Below are 7,484 nucleotides of genomic sequence, written 5' to 3'. Positions count from 1 at the left end.
ACCACAGTGCCCTGTGCTACTGCTCCGGAGACAGTGGCCAGGGCTTTGGCTGGGCCTGGAGCTGAGCCATGGTCACGCTGCTACTGGATTCTCTCTAGTAAAGTCCAGGCAAGCCAGCTGTCCAACTGATGTCACCCTCTTCCTCCTCACCAGGTAGCCTCTCACTTTGGAAGCCAAGGGCAGGGCTGGGGCGTGTCGGGGACATCAGCTCTCCTCTGAGAAGGTAGGTGTGTGTGGGGTCCACGCTGCCGTCAGGGCTCCAGACTGTCCCGTTCAGTGTGTCCCCGCTGCTGCAATGGCTTGGATCACACCGGTCACCCACGACTCAAGGCAGACGTGCTCCTGGAGAGCTGGCCCATCCAGGCTGTAGGTGCCCAGCATGAACACCTACAGCTGGACGTAAGCATGTGTGCCTGTTCTGCTCGGCACGCAGAATGGCTGCTGAGGTGCTGGCCCCTTAGGGTCACCTTGAAGCCACCCCGCCCTCCACTGCCTCGGCAGCAGACGAGAGCCTCGCCCGCCAGCAGTGCCAGTCTCATCAGCAGCTGGGTGCAGAGATGGCATCACCCTTGCCTGCAGATGGAGCCAGTTGGCATCGGCGTCCACCTGCATGGCCGGTAGAGGAATTAATCTTCCAGTCACCGCGACCGGCAGAGGTAGGTGCTGCTTTAAATTATGAGGGAAACTCTTCCAATTTCTAAACGCAGGGCCCATTTTATCAACAAGATATATATGACTGCAGAGAAATAACATGGTGACAGCCCTCCTTCCCACCCTTCTGCCTCGCTGTCCCCCTACACCAGCTGCGGCAAGGACAGACGATAAATCAAGCTTAGCCTCTATCCCAGACTTTCTTCCCAAGCTTCTTCTACAAAGGTGCCCATGGTCAAGAGGAAATTGTGCCTCGAAGTACCAGCTCTCCCCTGAGAGGCCGCCCTCCCTCCACAGACCAGCATTAGTAGCTATCATCTCTGAAACACCTACTCTGTGTCCCATACCAGGCTTGGTCCTCACACACTTAATCCTCATGATGGCCTGAGATGGGATCCCTAATTTAAGAGGTGGAGACACTTAGCCCCAGACAGGTGAAGTAACTTGCCCAAGGTCACGTAGCCCATAGAGTGGGAGCAGGGTCAATGGGTAGCCTCAGCCCCACGCTCTTAGCCAAGCTGCTATTCTGCGGCTACCAGGCGTTAGGCTCTGAGAGCTCATGTTTTTTTGGATCTTGATAAATTAAAACGTTCCTATCTCTAAAACGATGCTTGGTTTCTTCTGGATCACTTTATTGTAGTCAAAGCAGGCTGTGACCTACAGCTTATGCAGGATGAAGGCGTATCAACAGCTGAACATTGCTGATAAGACACCAGGATTCCAGAGAAGGGAGCCGGTGTGTGTCAGGAAGAGACAGATGGTAGCAAGTAGGTATTCACCGCTGAGGGGCAAACAATCCGGGGCTGGGGGAGGGGCCCCTCTTCTGTGTATCTTCCATCTCTGCATCTGTTGCAGAAATGTGGTTGGGACTGTAGGAAGGGGCCCTGGGGCAATTTCTCCACAGAGAAGCAATGTGAGTACAAGGTAGCTCTCAGTGAGCATTGACCAGCACTGGTCAGGCTCTTCACCCTTTATAAGCACCATGATCTCATTTAATCATCACAGCAACCTGAGAGGTAGGTGTTGTCTTTCCCTCACATTTTACAGATGGGGAAGCTGAGGCAGAGAGGTAGTAAAAGGGGTGGAGCCAGAACTTAGATCCAGCTTGCTCCACGCGATTCCCGAGCCTACACTCATTCTCTCTGGTTCCACATGGGAGGAGAGCCCCTGGAGGGCAAGACTTGTGTCCTCTCTGTCTTGTCCCTGGGTTTCTCCAGTGCCTTGGGCAAGGCCTGCACAAAAAGGGAGCTTGGGAGCCATTTGAATCCCAAGGAGGGAAGTCAGGGGTTGGTTGCTCTGTGTGCTTGGGTGTGTGGGGGCAGGCTGTGTGAGCTGCCCTCCGTCATTCTCACTCACCCACTGCCACTTCCTTCTGCTCATCCCTCACCCCACCATCCAGCCCAAATGCAGGATCTGCAGATGTTTACAAGCACTGGCAGATTGTTGGAATGGAAGACATGTTATCGTCTAGGGGAGTAGATCAGGTCTTAACTGAGGAGTTTGGGTCTGGGGTGGGCTCCAGATCGATGGGAAATCAGTCTGGCAAATTCCATCATAGGAGAACCTTGGCGCCAGAGGAATCATGAGAGGTGGAGGCTGAGGTTGGAGGGGCTGGCAGTGGCCAGACCATGAGGGGTCTCAATCATCGTATCAAGAGACCGTCCTTTATCTCCAGGGCAAAGAGGAGACAGGGGTGAAGGAGTGTGGTCAGAGGGTTTTAGGAGAGCCCTCTGACTGCAGACTGTGGGGCAGGGTGGGAAGTGGGGGACTAGGGAGGAGGCTGCTGCCAGGGTCCACGTGAGCATGGAGCTGGGGTGGAGGAGGCTAGGCCATGGGCCCACACTGTGCAGTGCTGCGAACAGAGCTGGACTCAGGTGAACGCGCTTCATGGGCATAAGGCCACTGCAGAGTTCCTTTGCCTCTCTGATTTGATGTGCTCTGAGCAGGCCTCAGGGACTGCCCTGATGCATCCCTACTCAGCAGATAGGGTCCCAGGGCCCCCTTTGGGGCTGGGGTGGTAGCCAGGGCCATGGGCCCCTGCTGTGCCAGGCAGAAGTCTCTGCCTCCAGACTTCTAGTCCAGTGCTGGGACTGGGAGCCACAACTGAGTCGGAAGGCTCTATGTGCCCCAGGCCTGCATGTGGGGCAGGGTCTGGGCCTTGCTTCTTCTCCATGCAGATGCCACTGTCACCTCATTTATAGATGAGGATGCTGGGTCTTGGTGAGCTGAAGATTTGCCCTAGTTTTGTGGTAGATCTGGGATTTGAACCCAGGCGTGTCTGATAATTCATCAAATAGTGGCACCAAGCAGGGGAAGAGAACAGGATGTGGTGGGGGTGGAGACAGGAGAGCTGGGTTCTGTTTCTGGTTCTATCACTCACTTGCTGTGTGACCTTCGGCATGCCCCTGCCTCTCTGGACCTGCTTGCACTCTGTCTAAAGAGATGCTTATTCTTGAATGTTCCTCCCTCCAGGGTGGGTGAATGGGTCTGAGAGGGGTGGGGAGGGGGTGGCAGCCGGGTGAGCACAGTGGGTGTGAGGGGAGGCGACAAGATCCAGTCCCGTGTCAGGCGGATGGGGTCAGGGCTGGCTCCAGTCTGGGGAACGTGCAGGGCAGGGAAACTGAGGCAGGTGATCACTACCAAGTCCTTGCTGATTGTAGCACACAGGCAGCTCTCCAGTCCATCTGTCTGGGTACAGGGAAGCGGTCTTTGCAGCCTGAAGCTACCTGAGGAGCACTGACAAGGGAAGGGCACCGAGACACTGGAGGCGCTGAACCAACGTCTTTAGACCTCTAGTCCTGCCCGCTCCCTCGGAGAGGCTGGCTAGAAGGAAAAGAGAGGCCATCGACTCAAATCTGACTGATGGCTCCTGTCACAGGAAACTCTAAGGACATTTGTCATACGTCCACTTCCCTGGCAGGTCTGGCCTTAGCTCACTTCTTCCTACACTGCTGAGGCTGCCAGGATGAGGCCAGTGAGGTTGCTGGAGGGAATATGGGGAAGAGGATTCAGGCACCATCTTCCCTCTGCTTGCAGTTGGGTGGTCCCAGCCTCCTGGCAGGGATGTGCAGAGGGGCTGAGGCAGGGGACACGGCAGGGCAGGCTCACTTGCTTGTGTGTTTCTGGATCTCCTCCTCTGCTTTTTTAGGGTAGCCTCTCCGCCCACTTGCCGATACCCGTCCTCTGGTTGCCAGGTGTCCATGATGGAGAGATGTCAGAGTGCTGGGGGGATGTCTACATGGTGGGGCTGGGTCTTGGAGGACAAACCAGAAGAACAACATCAGAGGAGGGAGGAAAGAGCACAGAGGGGTGAGGTCCCAACAGACCTCAGGACAGGAGGAGGTGAGCCGGGGGTGAGGCTGTAGGAGGTCACCTTGATGGCAGCTGAACATTGGGATTATGGAGGTGAGGAAACAGCAACTTGGTGTTCAGGATTCTTCTTACAATGGGGATGCGTCTCTACAAGAAGTCAGCTAATGTCATGTCAAGGTTCTGAAACATTTTACTTGGCCATTTGTCACATTATAAGTGGGGTAGATTAGAGTGGAAAGGAGGATTGGAATGTGAAGTCATCTACCATCAATCCTCTATAAATTCAGCCAACCAGTCATCCACCCTCCCATGTACTTATCTACCTGGGCGTCTCCTCAACGTTCACTTGATCATTCATCCATCCATGTATTCAGCCATCCGTCCACCCTTCCATCCACTCACCAATACTCACTAAGTGCATATTCTGTGTCTGGACGTGTGCTAGACACTGCGAACATGATACAAATCAGACCAAAATGAACCTCTCAAACCGTGGGAAGCAAGAGGTCCCACACAGGTGCCCCAGTGCCGAGAGGAGAAGCTTGGGACATGATGGAGCTCACTACTTTCCCTTCACACAGAGTGGCTCTGCTTCCAACTGTTTACCGATCAGGCTTAACAGGAGAGTGCTCCACTGCCTAGAAGATTCTCAGCCACTACCTTAAAATATAACTGGAAAATCTAAGTGACTACCCACAGGCCTTTCATGCTTCCATAAATATAAGATGAAAGTGATTTGTTCCACTATTAAGATACCACTTAAATAAACTCACCAAAATTAACTCATATGTACTATCACTTCTACATATCTAAATTCTGTAAGCTTACTGTCTTATTATTATTCGCTAAAGTTGGATCTCTGGTTTGATGGATAATTTATTTATTGGCTGGCAAATTCACTGTAATGTGTCACAGACCACTTTTCCCTATTTCTACAGAGCGAATGGTGAACTGGCCGACATTACAGAAACAAAGCCATGACAGAATTAGGCTTTCCACTTGAACCCCACCAAACTCTCATTTTCTTGCTAGAATCATCACAGGCCCCGACCTCCTCATTTTCTCTCCTCTTTTGTCAACACCTAATGTTGGCTCTTAGGCTGTTTTCCACAAAGAACACAGGTTTTTATAACACTGGCTGAGTCACGGTCAATGCTCCATGAGTAGGAAGTCATGTAATTGTGTTGGGGGAGCAGATCTGGGGGGCTGGCTTGGCCCACCCATCAGCTGGGGGGATTAGCTCCCACATTCCAGCTTGCATTACAAGACTCAAAATCATGGCCTGGAAAAATGACCATTTACTACAACATGGACTTTCCAGGAAGTTCATGAATAATTGATATGTAACATGTTAAATTTATGAATGCCACAAATTATCCTCAGCTATCCCACCACAAGCTGGTCCAGGCTCAAGCCGTGTACTTGAGCCACAGTATTCTCTTCCTCAGGTTTTGCTTTGGCTTTTTGCTTTCGTGGGTTCTGATTCTGGAAAATGTTAGAGGTGATGGGACTTTGTCCCCTGCTCCACAGAGGTTCCCTCAGCTCCCAGAATTTATGAGGCCATCTGGGAAACCACCAGGGCAACAGTGTATTAAAAATAACATCCCAGAAATAGAGAGAGCTTATTCTGGGAATGCAAGAATGGTTTAAGACCAGGAAATCTATTAATATGTCACTTCCGTAGGTAGGATGAGAAAAACTAGTAGACGAGGCAAAGCCAGAGACCTCTCGGCCATGATAAATCCTGGTGATCTTAACTGATTGTTAACGTCACACTGAGCCACAGAGCTTTGGAATTGTTTCTCAGCATGTGGCTCGTGGAATATGAATTCCTAGAAATATTATGAGATGTTTGGGAAAAGCGTTTTATCCCCTGAACCCCCAAGATTGCTTTGTAGCCCTTAGTGGTCTTTGGAGCCAAACCAGCCTCAGTACCAGGCTCTTTATTCACCAGTATTTGAGAAGCGTCACTCCTCAGCCACCTTCCTTGGGGGGAAGCCTAGAGCTCCTCTGCCAGTGCGTCTTGTCCTAGGCTCTGGCTAAGTAAGACATAGACGGTCCTGGATTCAAAGCCTGGCTCTGCTTCTTGCAGGCAGGGCCCTCTGAGCACTTCACCCCTCTGAACCTCTATCACTTCATCTATAAAATGGGAACAGCAATCTCTGCTATGAACTATTCAAAGCACACTGCCCAGCAGGATGCTCACACATAGTGTGTGCTCAATATACGACAATGAAACCTTCAAATCATAAAGATAACCCCTAGACATAGATCTAAATGTGAAAGGCAAACCAGTAAAGCTTCAAGAGGAGAGCGCCTTGGGTTTCTTAAGCAGATACAGAAATATCATTAAAAAATTGATAAGTTTGACTATATTAAAAGAAAGATCTTTGGTAGGAATTTGGGCTTTGAGGTGGGCAGGGGGCCAAGGAACTAACAGGACTGAGATGTGCACAGGGTCAAGGCCATGGCTGGAGCAAGCAGAAGGTTTTGAAAGACTTTCTTAATACATTCATCGTTTGCAACCTGCCCCAGGACATTGGAGAACGCTTCCCACGGAGGTTCCTGTCTGTAGAGGTGCTTGGAAGTGGTTAAGAGATCCCAAGACACAAAAGGGTCCTTCTTCACATCTTTGTGGAACAATCCACTTTTCCACAATTAGTTGCTTCCCTTTAATGGGTTAGTTCTTTGCCGGATACTCAAGAGAGAAGCAGCGCCATCAGTTACGACAGTTCAATGTCAAACAGTATTAACGGAGTATCATTCGTCTTGTGATGATACAGGAAAACTACTTTTGCAACCTAGGCCTCGTGTTCAATGAGGGGACCTAAAACAGCCTTTCTTCAAACAAGTGATAAGTAAAAAGCCCCGCAGGATTCCTTTTCGGTTGGAAAAATGCAAGTCTTAGCAGCAGCTGACAGGAAATGTGCGATATTTACCCGGCCTGTCTTTTGAGGATGACTCACATGACCGGTCCCTTAGGCGCCTCTCATTACCTATGTTTCAATGTTCGTGTCCGTTTAGTACCTCCATCCTGCAACGGTTTCTGCAGCAGAATGACGGTCCTTGGGTACTGAATCAAATTTACAAACAGACCCTTGTTCTGTTTTTATGATATGTTTTTGCTTTCTGTTCTCCGTCAAAGCCAGTGCTGAACAAAGAGAAAACACTGTGTGCACCTTTTTCCTCTTACATGTGTTCGTCACCTTGCCATCCCCGTGCCTCTCGTAAGAAGACAATGGCGCAGAGCTGGGCCTCTTGTTCTTGTGCGCTTAAAAATAAATCCTACTGCGAGAGAAATGCTGGATGTGCTAGGACCGAGCAGGAATTGAGATCGAAATGATGGGTAAACGTTCATTAAACCCTACGCTGAACTTCCGCCCCAACTGTGGTGATTCTATTTAGTTCAGTGTTTTTATTTAATACTCAATATAATTTATATTTCAAAAGCATTCAAAGAACACTCCACAGGTTTCTGAATATACAAATCCTGTTGTAAATTACACAGTGTCTGAGAATTT

At 50.3% G+C, this 7,484-nt stretch overlaps 1 pseudogene; it reads left to right on the top strand.

Moving 5' to 3' along the window:
- Positions 1-4,879: 4,879 nt before the first annotated feature.
- LOC123000800 (nuclear envelope phosphatase-regulatory subunit 1-like) lies at positions 4,880-6,823 on the top strand (annotated as a pseudogene).
- Positions 6,824-7,484: the final 661 nt, after the last annotated feature.

This window comes from Ursus arctos, unplaced genomic scaffold, assembly GCF_023065955.2.
Source record: "Ursus arctos isolate Adak ecotype North America unplaced genomic scaffold, UrsArc2.0 scaffold_19, whole genome shotgun sequence".
Classification (NCBI taxonomy): Eukaryota; Metazoa; Chordata; class Mammalia; order Carnivora; family Ursidae; genus Ursus; species Ursus arctos.
The sequence above is the reverse complement of the archived record's forward strand: the minus strand, read 5'-3'. Positions and strand labels throughout refer to the sequence as shown.